Source organism: Ictidomys tridecemlineatus, chromosome 3 (assembly GCF_052094955.1).
Source record: "Ictidomys tridecemlineatus isolate mIctTri1 chromosome 3, mIctTri1.hap1, whole genome shotgun sequence".
NCBI classification, from domain to species: Eukaryota; Metazoa; Chordata; class Mammalia; order Rodentia; family Sciuridae; genus Ictidomys; species Ictidomys tridecemlineatus.
Genome location: NC_135479.1, coordinates 44,623,052 through 44,641,813, shown reverse-complemented (window position 1 = coordinate 44,641,813; position 18,762 = coordinate 44,623,052). Strand labels below are relative to the sequence as shown.

General features: G+C 47.2%; 1 protein-coding gene across 1 annotated transcript in view; it reads right to left on the bottom strand.

Moving 5' to 3' along the window:
* Window positions 1-8,895, bottom strand: part of Rph3al (rabphilin 3A like (without C2 domains)) — a 59,081-nt gene extending 50,186 nt beyond the window's left edge. Inside the window, exon 1 of the mRNA XM_078041083.1 lies at window positions 8,616-8,895. The gene's annotated coding sequence lies outside the window, so the exon portion shown is untranslated. The remainder of the gene's footprint in view (window positions 1-8,615) is intronic.
* Between the last annotated feature and the right edge of the window lie 9,867 nt (window positions 8,896-18,762).

The following is an 18,762-nucleotide window of genomic DNA, read 5'->3' as shown; positions in this document are numbered from 1 at the left end:
GATAATGCTAAGTGAAGTTAGCCAATCCCAAAAAACTAAATGCCGAATGTTTTCTTTGATATAAGGAAGCCGATTCATAGTGGGATAAGGAGTGGGAGCATGGGAGGAATAGACAGGGCAGAGGGGTTGGAGGGGAAGGGAGGGGGGCATGGGGTTATTAATGATGGTGGAAGATGATGATCATTACTATCCAAAGTACATGTATGAAGACACAAATTGGTGTGAATATACCAATTATATAGCCAGAGATATGAAAAATTGTGCTATATATGTGTAATAAGAATTGTAATACATTCTGCTGTCAGATATAAATTTTTTTAAAAAAGCAGGGAGGTGCAATTCACAATAGCCAAGCTATGAAACCAACCTAGGAGCCTTCAACAGATGAATGGATAAAGAAATGTGGTATATATACCAATGGAATATTACTCGGCCACGAATTAGAATGCAGTTAGGTCATTTGCCAGTAAATGGATGGAACTGGAGGCTAAAATGCTAAGTGAAATAAACTAATCCCAAAACACCAAAGGCAGAATGTTCTGATATGCAGATGCTGATTCACAATAGGTGGGGAGATAGGGGATGGTTCACCAGATTGGACAGGGGAGAAGCGGGGAAAGACAGTAGGATGAATCGGACATCACTTTCCTGTGTTCATATATGGACACATGACCACTGTAACTCCACATCAGGTACAACCACAAGAATGGGAAGTTATACTTATGGATGCAGAGTATGTCAAAGTACATTCTGTGTCATGTATAACTGAAAAGAAAAAAGAAAAAGCCAGAAGGTGAACCCACCAATTAGGGGGAGAGAGGGAAGGAACGGGCTTGGAGGGGAACAGAGGTAGGGCTGGTGGACCAAGACTGGCCAAGTGGAGCTCTAGTCACCTCCTCTGTAAACCATAGAGAGATGGCACAGAGGGTCTCTGAGGTTCTCTCAGCTGCAACACGAAGAGGCCAGAGGACTGGGGTGTGTGCACGTGTTGGATGAAGAACGTGAGTTAAGGCTGTTGCTGAGCAGGGCACGCCCGGTCACAACCAGCCCCGAGGTCCTGCTTCTGACCCATCTCCTCTCCCCATGAGGCTGTGGACACCCTGGAAGCTCTGCATCCTCCCCCTCTCAGCATTCTGGGGGCCCAGCACAGGCCCTTACCAGACAAGGAGGAATTCAGGAAACAAATGAGACAAACAAGCAAAGAACAGAAGGGACTCTGGCACGCTCTGTCACTTGTTGACTCAGGCAGTTTGTTCCTGGGGATTCCCTATGGGGTAGTCAGCCGCGGGGCGGTGGCGGTCTGTCTGACAGCTGAGCTGATTATCCACCAGGGGCTGCTGTGCCCACCAGCCCTTCCTGTGCCAGGAAGCTGCAGCCTCCTGGTGCGATCTTGACCTCTGGGGGTGGGGGATGAGCTGAGCAGAGCTGCACCCAGCTGCCCAGGCTGCCAGACAGACAGACGCTCAGATAGTCTGCCATGCAGAGGCTGAGGAGGCTGCAGGATGGGGGACAGGGAACAGGAGTGGTCTGTGGGGGATACAAGTTCATAAGTTTGGGGGCAACTTTTGGAATCAGGTTTGTAAAAACTGAACACATTCTTAAAGGGAGATTCACTTCTGCCCCTCAAGTCAAAAGCTTGTGGCCCTGGGTATTTGTCACCATAGGCAGATGCTGCAGTCAGAGGGACTGCTTCCGACTCAGCAGCCGTCATTATGCAACCTCACCCGGCTGTCGCCTGGGCACTGTAGGATATTATAAAGAAAAACTCCCCAAATTCACTCATCACCACCCCCCATGATGACTCTTAACATCTTAAGGATACACCTTCCAATTTTTCCTAGGTATGCAAGTGCAGATTTATTTTTTAAATATTTATGTTTTAGTTGTAGTTGGACACAACACTTTCATTTCACTTATTTATTTTTTTATGTGGTGCTGAGGATCGAACCCAGGGTCTTGCACGTGCGAGGCGATCGCTCTACCACTGAGCCACAACCCCAGGCCCAAGTGCAGATTTTAAATAAAATCAGGTCCTTACCACTCATATTATTTACTATTTTATACTACATGGTACTCTCCCACATTATGAAAATTCTTCAAAAATACGATTTGCAATTATAGGTTAGTATTCTGGATATATTTTACCATTTTCCTCCAAATTTCCAAAGAACAATATTAAATGTATTAAACATGCACTATATTCTTGGCAATAATTAACTGGACAAAAATTAATTTCTGAGGCAACAAACCAGGGGCTTATAGAAGGTGGTTGGAAAAGCAGGAAGATGAACCCCCCCAATTGTGGAGAGTGGGGAGCGGGGGAGAAAGACAGGGAGGGAAGGGGGCAGGGAATTGGCTAAGAGGGAAACTGAGGCCAGTTTGGGGACACAGAAATGATTTCCAATTTTGCTCAATATATTCAACACTAAAATGGATATCCTGGGAGATAAATCCTAGTGCCCAGCTCTGATGACTTCTTTAGGATACAGTCCCAAAACGGAAAGGAAATGTGTATTTTTTGGAAACGTACTTTTGAGTCAGCTTTTCTACAGTAACATTCAGAGCCACTCCAAGCTGTCAGCTGCAGGCAGGCCTCCTGCCCGCTCTCTCCAAAGTGCATCTAGAATTGGCCATCATGAAAAATCGGCTGGAAGCAGCTGTGCCCTGTTGGCCTCATGTGGATTTTGTATTTCTGAACTCAGAACTCAGAGATGGAAGAAGCTATCTGTGGATCTCCTATTAGCTGGTTTTAATAACATGTACCGTCCGCTAATCGCTTACTCAAAAAAAAAAAATAAAAAATAAAAAAGCCTCTTCTTTGCAAACATTCGTATCCACTTAAAAGAAGGTCTCTACCTCCCTAACAGAGTTCACAGGCTCACAGTCAAGAGAGCCAGCATTGGCTTTAGCATTCTGAGTGCTGACCAAGTGGTCTAGGCAGGTCAGGTAACTGCTGGCCAGCAGAATATTCTCTACTACACAGGAGCAGGGGCTGGCTGAGGCAGGAGGAATCACAAGTTCAAGGCCCAGCCTGGCCAACTTGGCAAGAACCCGTCTCCAGGTAAAAAAGTAAAAGGGCTGGGGACGTCATTCAGTGGTAGAGCGCCCCTGAGTTCAATCCCCAGCACCAAAAGAAAAAAAATGGGGTGAAGACCTCCCCATGGGGTCCTGGTGAGGACACTTGTGAGAGCACATTTCTGTGACGCTCAGAGCAGCACAAATAGTCATTACCCCAGGAAAACTGCTGTTCAGCCCCCAACCTTCCCAACTTGAAATAGCTATTACAGAATATGAAAATATGACCCATCTGCAGCTGCCTCTGGCACACACCAGACTTTGAAGCAGACGCTCAGAGGGCAAAACAACCTGCCCCTAGAGAAGCAGGATGCACGCTGGGGGAGCCTCTGCCTGCATCTGGGCATGGGCCAGGGACAAGGTAGCTCCTACCACTCCCATCTCCCCTCCTTTGACCCTGCTGCTGTTCTCACCTCCTTGATTTCATTTCAGGGGCACCTTGGTGGATACGACTGAGCCAAGGAGACTCCCCAGGTTGTGGCCCAAATGAGCCAGCTTGCATGGAGCTGTAGGGTGTCAGCAGCAGTGACAGCGGTCAGTGGACCCAAGCACTTGGAACCAGAACATTTACTTAGCCAAAAGTCTACCTTGATGAAGTCACATGTGTGACCCCATGAAATACCCCCCAGAGAAACACATCCCAGAGCCCAGGCATGAGAGGGTGTGGGTTCCCAGGACAGACCATCTCTGTGTAAGAAACGACCCAGGGAGAAAAGCAAGAAAGAAGCAGGCAGGGGACGGCTGGAAGGAAACCGTATGCCTATGAGGGGACCCTGACATGCAAGGGCGAACACAGGCCACCAGCAAGTGCAGAAACCCTGGTTTCTAACAGCCACTGTGGGAGAGAGCAAGCACTTGGGGCCACCGCAGCATTATCATGGCAATATACAACAAATGACATCTGGCAAATAAAACCCCCACTCTGGCTTTCAATATCCAGCTAAAAGCCCTTCCGGAACTATTCCGAGTTAATTTTCTACTTGGCAGTGAAAAGACCAGAAGCCTGGCTATGGGGCAAAGAGGAGAGGACCGCAAAACCCACTCCAACCCCACCACGTGCCAGGGGGCGAGAAGAGGGCACAGGGAAGGGGCTGGGGCGTGAGCAGGTAGCCTCTGGCTTCATCTGCCCTGCAACCCCCGCGCCCCCCCCCCCCACACACACAGCTGCATGGCACAGGCATCTCAGCCTCCCCGGGAGAGGATGCTGTGATCCATTAGTCATGTCTGCCCTGGTGTGGGAGGGAGAGCGGCTGTATATTTGCTACTGCCAAGTCTGCCATCCCAAGACAGCTCGCTGTGCACAGACCCTGGTGACAGGGGAGAAGAGGAGGGTGGGAAAGAAGGAAGGAAAGAAAAGCCAATACTTGCCACCAAGCTGGTGCTTCCAAAGCCCTCAAAGGCCCCGTGTGAAAGCCCTCTGTTCTACACCCAGGTATTAATATTCCAGGGAACCCTTAGCAACAGGCCCTGACATCTGCTCTGTTACTATGATACGGGAAACAGGATGATAGCAGCGAGATAAGGTGAGCCCAGACGTCCACATTTCCCCCATCTGTCAGCCCTGCTGGGAGGATGAAAGATTCAGACAGGAAGCCTCCGAGGCCTGCCTGAAACCTGAAGGGACCACTCACTTGGAAGCATCTTGGGCTCATTATGCATAAGGCAGGGCCCGAGTAAATCCAGAAGATGAGACAGGAGCCCCGGGGAAGCCAGTGTCTGACAAATGTCCCAAAACTCTGCTTTGTCATTATACAACCTGCCAGATCTGCCTCCTCGGGGTGGCTCTCCCCTCCTCCTCCTCCTCCTCCTCCTCCTCTCCTCTCCAATTCTCCTCTTCTCTTGCCCCAGATGGTGGGAAAAGTTTCCTAATTGGTCTTTGGAGCTTACCCTTGTTCCACTTCCTGTGCAGCCAGAGAAATTCTCCTTACTACCTGGGTTAGACTGTGTGATTCCTTTGTTCAAAAACCTTCAATGGCTCCCCACTACCTTAGGGAAGAAACTCAAGCTGTACTGGAGTCTGTCCATGACTTGGCCCAAATAGCCTTCCAATCTCACCTGCCACCACATCCCTGCACAAAACTCAGGCTCCAGCCACTTCGACCTGGACATGTCCCAGGTGCTCAGCCCTGTCCCTGTGTCCTCTTGTGTAGAACTCCTTTTCTTCCTACTGTCTCCAGGAAGACGCCCAGCACCACCTGCTCTGAATACTCTCCAGCTCCTCCTTGCTTGAGCCCCATTTGAATTGACTCCACTCCCAACTCCTCAGCATCTCATTCTGCCTGTATCTTTGTGGGTCTTTGCCTGGGCTATCCCTATACACACCGTGGTTCTGGGGAGGTTTCTAGATGTCCCTAGGCTAGGACAGTGCCCAGAACATGACAAGTGTCTGGGACATCTTCATGGAACTGATACAAGCCCTCAAGAGTTCACTGTGGCCCACGGAATAAGCCCAGTCTCCTCCACCTGGAATTTCAAGTCCAACCTCCATCTCCATCTTCCTCCCGGCCACACACAGACCTGTCCTCTGAATGGGTCCTGCCTTCCTGCCTCTGGCCCACCCTGCAAGGCGGTTTATACCCACTAAGACCATGGGATCTCCAGAAGGGACTCCAGGTCTTGAGGAATGGCCAACAATGGCGTATATCCAGACACAATGTCACAACCCACAAATGACCTGGGAGAGGGTGCACAGCAAGATCAGGCGCAAGAAGTGGAATCAGTCAACACAGGGATGGCTCAGGATCACGGCCACATTCCAGCCACAGAAAAGGCGGCGTCCACGGGGCAGAGTAGGAGTTGGGATTATGAAAGGACTTATTTCTTGAATCGTCTTCAAAGGATGATTCAGTAATAGTTAAACAAACAAGGGTGCCCTACCTATCTTCATAGCTCCTGCTCAGATTCCTCCTCTTAGGTGGGCCCTTGAAGCCCCCAAGCCACAGTTCAGACTGCTGCTGCCTCTCTTGGCCATGGTCCATCCCGGACACCCCTTGACCCACGCCACTGGTTCATCCTGACACGGTTGCAGATCTAAGAGTCTCCTATTGTCCTCAGCAGGGCAAAAACAGAGCAAATTTTGGGTTCACTGCAACATTCAATCACTCGCTGTGCCCCGGCCCCAGCCACTCAGTCTCACCGCTTGGGGAGCAGAGCACACATTGTTTTTCTTTGTACCCCCTCAAGACTCCCAGGGTCCATACACAGGAGATCTCACTTAACGCTGTGGGACAGTTTTTTTGTTTGTTTGTTTGTTTGTTTGTTTTTAACCAGGAAAGTAAATCTTTGGGACCCTTTAATAGCCTAAGGTGCCTATTCCAGTAGGCCCCAAATCCCTTCCTATCTCTTTAACTAGAAACCATTTTTCTCCTTCCCAGGCTGACAGGCTATGCAAAACCTCCACCTGAAATGAGATGCAAAATATCCTCCTCCTTCCCCCCTCCCTCGAGCTACAGGCTCTGCCCACGCACTCCCAGAGGCGCAGCTAGCTTTTGTCATTTCTGAAAGGTCTGATACAGGGCAGGGACAACTCCCCAGTCAAGGCAGGGACTCCAGAGTAACCAGACTCTGGTGGCCGGTCACCCTGCACAGGGCCAGGGAGGAGGGAAGCCCCAACTCCTCCCCAAAGTGGCACTCCCTTCCCCATGGCATGTGTCCCCTAGGGCCGTCTCTTACAGTACTGTGTGCTTTGTGGCTTACGCAGTTCTAGAACCTAGAAGTCTATTATTATTATTATTATTATTATTATTATTATTATTATTATTATTATTATTATTATTATTTTAAATACTGGGGATCAAATCCAAGGGCACTTTACCAATAAGCTACATCCCTACCCCTTTGTTTATTTATTTATTTAATTTTGGGACAGGGTCTCACTAAATCACTGAGGCTGACTCCTGCCTCACGCTTCCAAGTTGCTGGGATTATAGGTGAGTGCCACTGCGCCTGACTTGGAACCTAGAAGTCTTCATCAAGGTATCCGCAGGGCCAAGCTCTGTCTGAAGAATCGGGGAAGGATGTGTGCCGAGCCCGTCTGTCAGCGCCGGTTGTTTGACGGCAAACCTTGGCACTCCACGCGTGGCCTGGAGTCCCCCCACCCCCCAAGCCTGTCTTCATCTTCCCAAGGTCTTCGCGTCCCTGTGTCTGTCTTCAGGTAGCCTCTCCTTTCTTTTTCTCTCCTCTTTAAAGGACATTTGTCATGTTGGATTAAGGGCCCATCCTATTCCAGAATGATCTCGTCTTACCTGATTACACCTGCAGTGATTCTATTTCCAAAGGACATATACTTCAAAGGTACTGGGAGTTAGAACTTGAACATATTCTTCAGGAGAGACACTTTTTTCTTTACTAATTTTTTTTTTTTTTTGGTGGTACTGGGGATTAAACCCCTGAGCTACATCCCCAGCCCTTTTTATTTTGAGACAGAGTCTCACAAAGTTACCCAGGCTGGCCTTGAACTTGTGATCCTCTTACCTCAGCCTCCAGAGTAGCTGGTACAGGCATGAGCCATCATGTCCAGCTTGGGGGACACATTTCAACCCATAACATGGGATAACAGGACCCAGAACTCCATCTAGAGAGTGAGGGGACACCAGGTGACATGCATAGATGATTAAATTGGTCTAATATGCCCCCCTGAAGATCCAGAGAGGTGTCTAAATTCTGGGACAGAGAAATGTCATGGTTTATACAAAGAGAAAATTCAGGAAAACAACCTCCTTTGGTCATTGCTTGTCTTGGGGGTTTTTTAACAGGGGATCCTTGAACTTAGATGGGAAAAAATATATCTTGATTTTTATTAACCTGCAACTGAAAATTTCTATTTCCTTTAGTGTAGGAAACATCGCAGTAATATTGTCAGTCCCTGTGTCCTGGTCATCAATAACATCACAGATTTTTTCCTATCACACTACAGAGCAGCAGATACCTTAAAATATTTATAGTTATCACTGAATTAAAAATTAAAAGAGTCAGACCCATGGCAAGGCTGTTTATTTAACACATCAACAAAGAAGCACATGGATTATAATATCACATGCTTTCTTAACTATTCTAATAAAGTCAATATAATTGGTTTCCTCTGAATCTTATTTTGCATTTTAAGCACTCACCAGAATGTCAAAGAAGGATCCATGGCACCAAAAAGAAGAAAAAAAGAAAAAAAAATGAAAGAACAGGAAATGGAATTAGAACTTAAGCTATACAGTTATGGGAATAATATCAAGTCATCTGGGTAAGCAAGTCTTCAATCAGAAAATACCCAAATCCTTCCAGGGGCTGGCAAGCACCTGGCTTGGGACAGGCAGTGAGGACCATGATAATTGTGTTTGTCTCTTAACGCAAAAAATACAACCTGCTTTCATTTGTGTGCTCTATGTGGGTCTGGAAAGTCCTAGGCAAACCAAATTTCTGTAAAGGAAATCTGATTTTAGCTAACACCTGGGTGTTGCTTATTGAAGGAGCCCAAGAGAAACCTCTCCAAGAAGCAGAGACTTCTAGAAAAAAAAACAACAAAAAAAAACGGACCCACACTTCCTTACCTGCCAGGTAGACCCAATCCTCAGGTTTGCTGACAGCGCAGACTCTAGATCTGGGGAGCAGCTTCCCTCACTGCCACCTCCCCCAGTGGCCTCTGCACAGCCCAGCCCAGGCACCAGCTCTCAGGTGGCTCTCCTGGAGCCCCGCCAGCTTCTTCCTTTCTATCCTCCTTCCGCCTAAGCCCCTGGCCCTTGCTGTTTGCTTAAAGTCAGCAGCCAACGCAACCCCCAACTGACTGAGCCTGCTGTCTGCAGGCCAGCTGTCCCCTCTCATTCATGGAAACACAAACAGACGGTTCTCTGTTCCAACTCCAAGGTCAAGCACCGCGCTGCCTGGGAACCAGCTGTCCATTAGCTACACACTCTCTGTGCCCCTGGCAGAGGTTCAGACCCCAAATAAGTGGGGATGCCATCACCAACAACCCCTGCCGAGGAACTCAGGTGACAGTGGGGGCCAGCAGAGAGTCAGAGGGGATCACCCCAGATCAGGGCTTGGTACAGAGCAGGTGAGCAGGGGAAGGGCCAAACAGAACCCATGGCAACGTGCCAGGAGTTCTCAAGGCTTAAGAGGAGCCAACACATTAAAACCACCCTTGCACATGTGCACACGGTCAGCCGGCCCTGGACGAACCAATTAGGAAGAAAGCAGCTGGAGGCACCAGGTGCGGCCACCTGCCAAACCATCACAAGCCCAAGGGGGTGACATGATGGTCATTGAAGAAAGCAATCCTTGAGAGGCACAAGCACTTGCTCAATGCCCACAGGGCTGGCACCTGGGGCCTCATTTGACTTCACTTTGCTGGTCTGAGCCGAGGTGCTTTCTCTCACCTTCTTCTGCACCCAGTCTTTCGGCAGCAAGAACTGCCTAAGAAAAGTAATAAACCAGGGGATCTTCTCCAGCGTTTACCACGCACCCAGCCCTCGGGAGGGTAGGGTGCCAGGAGTTCCCAGAAACTGAGATGGGCAGGAGCTGGCCAAGCAGGAGTTCTGAGAAGTCTCTGGGTTACCTGGTCCAGAGAAACCTGCAAGGTGTTACAGAGAAGGTGGGCTGACGTGGCTGCCCAGGGCAGGCCACAGCTGGGACTGGAGGCGCACAGACCGCGAGGATTGGAGGCCTGCAGCCAGTGCTGCTGACCCTGCGTCCCTCCCCACCCCAGGCCCACAGTGCAGAGTGGCACAAAGGGAGTGGTCTCTGAGAAGGCCTGGGGTCTTTTTAAAGGACAGCCCCTGCTCCCCACCCTTCCCACCATCTGAGCCAGGTACTCACCAGAGCTGAGTCACCCTGTGATCCTAAGGGTTCCTGGGGCTCAGCCTCCCCTGCTCAGATCCTGCCTACTCTGCCTCCAAAGGCTCCACTCTGCTGAGATTTCAAATGAAGCCCATGGTCCTCACCTGGAAGTTCATGACCCTCCACGGGCTCCACCTTCCTTGCCAAATTGGCAATATATAAATAACTCCTATGTCACAACAACATGACAATTAAAAACTGGACAAGGGATTTCAACAGAAGACAGACATAAGTAACCCCAAACCAACATTGTTAGCTGTCAGGGAAATAGAATCAGAGCCACAATGAGATACTATTTCACATCTGCAAGGATGGCTTTAATCAAAGAAATCAAGGGTAAAGTGTTAGCCAGGAGGGGGAGAGAATGGACCCTTTGTGCATTGTTGATGGGAATGTAAAATGGTGACGCCACTGTGGGAAATGACTTGGAAGTTTCTCGAAAAGTAAAACTTAGAATTATGTCACAACAATTCCACTCCTAGGTATATACCCCAAAGAACTGAAAACAGAACCGAATACAGTGGTACACGCCTGTAATCCCAGCAATGTGGGAGGCTGAGGCAGGAGTATCGCAAGTTTGAGGCCAGCCTCAGCAACTCACTGAGACCTTGTCTAATAATAATAATAATAATAATAATAATGGGCTGGGGATATAGCTCCGTGGTAGAGCATCCCTGGGTTCAATCCCCGGAACTGGAAAAAAAAAAAAATTCTTGAAAACAGGTATTTGAACAAAAACTTCTGTGCAAATGTTTACAGCAGCGCAACGTTCAGCCAAAAGGTGGAAACAATCCAAATATCCATCAACAGGTGAAGGGATTAACAAAATGTGAGGTCACCACACAAGGAATATTATTTGGCTATGAAAGGAAATATTCATTCATGTTACAACACAATGCACCTCAAGAGCATGTTAAAGAAGCCAGTCACGAAAGACCATATTATATTATTCCACTTATATGAAATGAACAGAAGAGACAAATTTCTAGACATAAAGTAGACTAATGGTTGCCCAAGGCTTATTGGGGTGAGTGAAGAACGACAGCTGAAAATATATGGTTCTCCTTATGGGGATGAAAATGTTCTAAAACTGGTAATGTTGATACCTATCCATGAACATATTAAAAACCATGAGAGGGCTGGCGTTGTGGCTCAGCGGTAGAGCACTTGCCTAGCACGTGCGAGGCCCTGGGTTCGATCCTCAGCACCACATAAAAATAAATAAATAAAATAAAGATTTTTTTTTTTTAAAGGAGAGCTGGGTACAGTGGCGCACACCTGTAATCTCAGTGGCTCCAGAGGCTGAGGCAGGAGGATCTTGAGTTCAAAGCCAGCCTCAGCAATTTAGTGAGGCCCTAAGCAACTTGGCAAGACCCGGTATCTAAATAAAATGAAAATGGGATTCCGTGGTTAAGTGCTGCAGTGCTCCTAGGGTTCCATCCCCAGTACCAAAAACAAAACAAAACAACAACAACAACAAAATCTACACAAATCAATGAGAGCTGAGCCTAGTGGTGCTCACCTACAATCCCAGCTATTAGGGAGGCTGAGGCCTGGGCAACCCAGCAAGAACCCACCCCCCCAAAACAAAAATAAAAACGAACAATAAATTGACCACTTTAAATAAGAGTAAAGTGTAGAGCATGTGAACTGTGTCTTAAAGCTGTTAAAAAAAAAAATGTGGCAAGATGAAGAAGAAACCTGGGACCTAAACAGAGGCAGGAGGAGCTAGCCACTGACATTTTACTGTCACTCCCAATAGTCTGGGCACAGATTAACTGCAAATTAACCCTGATTAAAAATAAAAAAACAAACAAACAAAAAGCCAAACAGATGGTGCATTTGTGAAAACACTGGTGAGACCCAGGAGGGAGGGGGAGGGGAGGGGAGGAGGGAGGAGCAGAGAGAGCAACTGCAGTCAAGTGCAAGGAACCACTAGAATCCAGGAGAAGGGCGAGGGGTTCTTTGTACTGTTCTCCAGGTTTTTCCATAATGGTGGAAAGCTTTCATTAAAAAAAAAAATTGCATAATGAGCTGCCATGGCTAAGGCTTGAATAATCTGAACAAAATAAATAATAATACTATTGAATTATAACCCCTAAGATCGAATATCTTGTCTTTATGATATGTGAATAAATAGAGGCGAGGAGACAGTCCTCTCCTAGAGAAAAGTTGTAATTAGTAAATGTAGAAGGGCCTGTAATCCCAGCGGCTCAGGAAGCTGAGGCTGGAGGATCGCAAGTTCAAAGCCAGCCTCAGCAATTTAGAGAGGCGCTAAGCAACTTAGAGAGACGCTATTGAAAAAGAACAATGAAGAAGGGCTGGGATGTGGCTCCATGGTTGAGCGCTCCTAGGTTTAATCCCTGGTTCTATTCAATGATGGAGGTGGAAATTAATAGGCAAAGTTGGAGAAGGAGGATATTCACAGAGTCTCAAGGTATCTCCCCCAGGATATATATTAATTGCAAAGAAAAAACTAGTAACTTTCCAGTGAAGGAACCTGGCAGACACCACCTTACCCAAGTGATGGAGACTGAGACTCCCAGGGATAACATACATGGATGTCACGTGGCTCCTGATCCTGATCCAATGCGCTGAGGACACAGCATCCCTTCGGGAGGAGTCTCCCAAAATGCAAACCTCAACTGAGTCGTGAGAAAATATCAGACAAACTCAAATCAAGGGACATTCTACATAATAACTGACCAGTTCTCTTTAAAAATATGAAGGTCAGCTGGGCGCAGTGTTGAACGCCTATAATTCCAGCAGCTCGGGAGGCTGAGGCAGGAGGATGTCGGATGCCGAGTTCAAAGCCAGCCTCTGCAACAGCGAGGCACTAAGCAACTCAGTGAGACCCTGTCTCTAAATAAAATACAAAATAGGGCTGGGGATGGGGCTTGGTGATTAAATGCTTCTGGGTTTAATCCCCCTCTCCCCAGCAAAAAAAAAAAAAAAAAAAACATGAAGGTCATGAAAAGAAATGAGGAGCTAAGATACTAAATATAACAGGAGAAGCGGAGTAAAGGGCGTGCAGGAATTCCCTATAGCATTTTGGAAATTTTTCTGCAAGTCTGAAATTATTTCAAAATGAGAAGCTTTAAAAATCCTAAAAAATTGTCATGATTAAAAAAAATTATATTAAAAGTATCTGTTGTCCAGAATTGCCTATATCAAGAAGCCCAAGTCATCTGTCCCCTAGGAAGGTACCTGCAAGGGAAACCCCCTTCCCTGCATGAAGCTCCTGAGAAAGAGGGTGGGAAAAGTGGGGTGGGGGCAAGCCAAGATGTGACTGTGGGTCTCCCCTACCTACCCCATGGAATCTGGGCTGAAGGGAGCTGGAATCTCTGAGGAAGGGGTAAGAGTGGGAATGGCCTATCAAGGTCTTTTCTTATTTCTGAAAAAAAAAAAAAAACAGGGGGTTCCGCCAATGGGAAACCAAGGACAGTAATCTAGAATTTCATAGCCAAAATGCAGCCTTCATTTTGTCAAGCAATTTGTATTTTTATTGTTTGAAAGTGTACATTTATATTATTTCTGTATTTCGAGATGGCATCAATTAAATCCTAGATGACATTTGTTGGGGGTGGTGGGTTGAACCCAGGCCCTCATACATGCTAAGCACCTGTTGTACCACTGAGCTAAGGAACTTGAGTCGAATATTCATGACGGAATCTAAGTGGGCAGGCAGGTATTCGCAGTAAAATGCTTTCAACGTTGGTGTCTGCTTTTGATTTTTCATAATAAATTATTTTAAAAGTAAAAGTATAGGTGGCCATTTGGAACATTCAACCCATAATCTCAGACACAACTTTGGTGGGAGAAAACAGACGGTGAGCTGAAGAGGCCCCCTTTTCAGAAAAACATACCCTGCTTGATCCTCCTCCCCCCAGGTGTCTACAAGTGTCAGGATGTCCAAAGGAAGAAGGGGAGGACCTTCGGTCACAGCCCAGGACCAGGACCTGTGGAGTCTCCACAGAAATGTATTCAGTTCTTTAGGTTCAAATCAAATCAGCAAACAGGTAGCAGCCACTGTGTTTCTGAGCTCCCAAGGACTCTGACAGTGGATACCTGGGTTGACCAAGCAGGTTTCAACCTGGAAACATTCTCCAGGTGGCTCTGCCAGAATTATCTTCTTTTCCCTGGAAATACAGGGTCCTGGTTACAAGTCTGAGTTTTACCTTCTGACTCTGTGAATTATTTGCTGCTGAGTGACCCTGGGCAGCTTCTTTCATGTCTCTGAGCCTTAGCTGGACTCATCTGTACAATGAGTAACTTTGCCTGCTGGGGCTGTTGGGAAGAAAAGATTAGATCAGGGGTTCAGAATCGGGGGGGATTTTGTCCCCAAAGAGACATCTGACCATGTCCACAGATATTGGGAGAGGTGCTACAGATCGCTACCCAGTGGGGAGGGGCCAGGGAGGCTACTCCTCATACAATGCACAGAATAGCCCCGTAAGAAAAAGAATCACCCAACCTAAAGGTGAATGCACTGAGGTTGAGAAACTCTAGCTGTTATAGGTGACACAAGCCCTACAGGACAGTATGGCCATCTCAGGGCAAATGGCCATCAGTGTCATGGTCATCATCATCACCACCATTATTGTAAGTAGCATCACTGTTAGCACCACTGGTGGCCTTGAAATTCCTGATACTCAGGAAAGCACAGGTAGGAGGTATAAACTAATGTGGCTGCACTGACTGAACCATCAGGTCATTTCTTTAACTGTTCTTGGGCTGGGGAGATAGCTCAGTCGGTAGAGTGCTTGCCTGGCATCCACAAGGCCCTGGGTTCAATCCCCAGCACCACAGAAAACAAACAAACAAACAAACAAAAAACAAACCCCGCTCTGTTCCAAAATGTACATTCAAACCATTCACCTCCTCTGAAGGAGCCAAAGCAGCGGGAGGTGGGGAGGTGGGGAGGTGGGGAGGTGGGGAGGTGGGGAGGTGGGGAGGTGGGGAGGTGGGGAGGTGGGGAGGTGGGGAGGTGGGGAGGTGGGGAGGTGGGGAGGTGGGGAGGTGGGGAGGTGGGGAGGTGGGGAGGTGGGAGGCAGGTGGGGGAAGGGAGTGGAGTACCCTGGGATCCTGGGAGAAGGATCTAAGCCAATGATGCTGATACTAGCCAGCAACCTCCTTCAATGCTGAGTGTCTGAGTTATGAGCTTCTCATGAATGAATTCATCTGAATCTCTCAACAACCTTGCAGGTCAGTTCAAAGAGAATAATGTATCTCACTTCCCTGCCAAGATCTTAACCACTGAACTTCTGCTTCCCTGGCAGGAGGGAGCAGTGGCTCCACAGAATTTACCCCTCGCCTCTGGCCAGCCCTGGCACTGGTCTGACCACTGTACAAGAAGGCACAGTTCTGGCTGGGTGTGGTGGTGCACATCTGCAATCCGAGTGGCTTGGAAAGGTGGAGGATTCTGAGTTCAAAACCAGCCTCAGCAACTTAGGAAGGCCCTAAACAACCTAGCAAGACTCTGACTCTAAATAGAATTTTTAAAAAGGGCTGAGGAGTAGTTGTGGTGGTGCACGCTCATAATCCCAGCAACTCGGGAGGCTGAGGCAGAACGATCTCAAGTTCAAAGCCAGCCGCAGCAAAAGCAAGGCACCAAGCAACTCAGTGAGACCCTGTCTTTCAATAAAATATGAAATAGGGCTGGGGATGTGGCTCAGTGGTTGAGTGTCCCTGAGTTCAATCCCTGGTACTCCCCACAAAAAATGCTGGGGATGTGACTCAATGGTTAAGTGCCCCTGGGTTCAATTCATAGTACCAAAAAAAAAAAAAATGGCGGGAGTGGGGGCACACCATTCTGTGTCCAATCTCTAATGTGGGCACTTTTCCAGATCTTCCCCACTGTACTGTGGGAAATGCCCACCAGAGGGGGTCCTTTCTGGGCAATACCAAGGGTTGGTGAACAGAAAGTGCATCCACTGGAAGAGAAGTCAGTTTAGAGAAAGACCCCGTGGCCTTCCTGAGAGGGACAGGAGGTCTGCTGGCAGGGTCACACCAAAGTCCAACCCCCAAAACCATCTCCAAAGATGCCAGGAGCCCAAGGTGTCTAGGGCCACCATGGAGAGCTCTGTCCACCTGATCACTCTCTGGCCAGACTTCTGACCAGGAGAGCGAAACTCCCTGGAGCTCACCCTCAGAGAAGCTGCCGTGGGGGTGTCCACACTTGTAGCCAGGCTGAGAGGGACAGAAGCAGCAGCCCAGGAGACTGGGAGAAGTGATCAAGGAGATATGAATGGAGGGGTCCAGAGCTTGAGACGACACGAACACTTATGAAATGACAGGCAGCCAGCAGCAGGGTCCCCGAGACTGAGAAGGGGCACCTTTTGGAGCATGATACACCCCCCCACCCCCAACACAAACACACACCAACTCCGCCTGGTAAGGATAGATGGGATTCCAGTAGGCTCTGGTTCTCAAAGAGTAGGCCATGAGGGAGACACAAAACGTCCCAGGGGAAGAGAAAGTTGTGCCTGTTAATTATCAATTAGAAGCACTATCACTTAGGAGCACTTGCCCTCTACAAAGCTTGGTGCCAAGTGCTTTACAGAATCATCTCCTTTGATCTTCCAAAGCAACCCCGTGGGAGGGTTCCCCCCCTGCCCTCTGCCCCCCCCCATCCCTTTTGCTTGGTTTTAAAATATATTTTATTTATTTATATATTTATTTAGCAGTACTAGGGATAGAACCCAGAGGCACCCTACCACTCAGCTATATTCCCATCCCTTTCTAGTTTTTGAGAAAGATGCTTCATTAAGTTGCCCAGTCTGGTCTTGAACTTGCGATCCTCCTGCCTCAGTCTCCGGAGGAGCTGGGCTTATGGGGGTGTGCCACTGTGCCCGGCTGAGATACATTTTGGCGGGGAGAGTAACTGGGGATTTAACTCGGAGGCACTCAACCACTGAGCTGCACACCCAGCCCTATTTTGTATTTTATTAGAGACAGGGTCTCACTGAGTTGCCTAGTGCCTCGATTTTGCTAAGGCTGGCTTTGAAATTGTGATCCTCCTGCCTCAGCCTCCTGAGCTGCTGGGATTACAGGAGTGCGCCATCACTCCCAGCTTGAGATACATTTTTAACAACTCTATTTGACAGCAGACTGAGGCTCTGAGAGGTGAATAGCTAAGTGGGTAAGTGGCAAAGCCCCAGGATGTGAACTTCAAGTTCAAGGTCTTAACCATGGGGCACCTGACCTTCTCAGCATTTTGCTTCTCTTCTAAACAGAACCACATGTGTACTCGGAGGCTTTTTCCCATCAAAGTTATCCTACATACATGTGACAATCTTTTTTTCCTCCTGTCCTGTCAAATGAATCAATTACAATAAATTGGATTCTAAATAGGGAAGTCATATTTTTTCAAAAGTCAGAAAACAAACCACTTAGCTAAAAGTAGAAAAAAGATTTGAAAAGGGGCTGGGGGTGCAGCTCAGTGGCGGAGTTCTGGCTTGGCATGCACATAGCTCTGAGTTCAATTCCCAACACCAAAGACAGCTAGCTCATCAAAGATGTCATATAAATGGCAAACAAGCATAGAACTCAACATCATGAGTTATTAGAGAATTACTGATTGAAACAAAAAATGAGATAGTACCATCACCCACCTATTAGTATCACCAAAATCTAAAACAAGACATCAAATGCCGGTGAGAATGAGGAACAATAGGAACCCTTGATCACTGCAAAATGCTGCAGCCACTTTGGAAAGCAGTTTCTTACAAAATTAAACATAAGAGTGGCCCCTCTTATCTGTGGGAGATACAGTCTAAAACCTGCATTGGATTCCTGAAACTCCACATTTACTATCAAGCCCTACATATACTATGATGTTTTCTATAAACATATAAACCTTTAATAAAGTTTAATTTATAAATTAGACACAGTAAGATATAAATGGCAATAATTACTAAATAAAATAGAACAAATTTTAACAATATACTTACTGCAAAAAAAAAGTATGTGAGTGTGGTGTATCTCTTTTTCAAATATCTTTTTTTCTTTCTTTCTATCTTTTTTTGGGGGGTGCACAGGGGCTTAAACTCAGGGGTGCTCTACCACTGAGTTGTATTCCAGGCCCTTTTTATTTTTATCTTGAGACAGGGTCTAAGGTCTAAGTTGCTGAGGCTGGCCTTGAACTCGTGATCCTCCTGCCTCAGCCTCCCAAGTCGCAGAGATTACAGGCGTGCTCTACCACATTGGGCCCAAATATCTTAATTCTTCTTTGCACTACAGTAACCTTTTCGGTTAACCACAAGTAACTGAAAATATAAAAGAAAAACCATGGATAAGGAAGGAATTCTTATAATATGATCCACAAAAAAATGTACTTCTTGGTATGGAAATGAAAGTTATGTCCATAGGAAAACTAGCACGCTGATGCCTGTAGCGGCTTTATTTGTAATTGTGAAAACTTGGAAGCTACCGAGATCTCCTTCAACCGGTGAATAAACAAAATGTACCTCTACCCTGAAATATAATCAGCAATAAAAATGAGCTAGCCACACTGTTGTTCGGGCTGAGGTCATGTTACTGGTTTCATCTCCCTTGCTCTGGCTGGGAAGTGATTCGTCTTTGCTAAACAAGAAAGAGAAAGTGGAATCTATTTTATCCCATTAGTCCACTTTGAAGCAAAGGCGCCATGGGACAACTCGGGAACATTAGACTCTGCTGCTGATTGCATCTTTATTTCATTGAACTGACAACAAAGTCACCGACGTTTAACACACTGTGCATGAAAGGAATAGCAAAACAAATAAACCCTACTGTGGAAAGCAGACAGTGCCCCGCGTTTTTTTGCTTTTTTTTTTTTTTTTTTCCAACGTGGAAGATTGAACCTAGGGGTGTTCTACCACC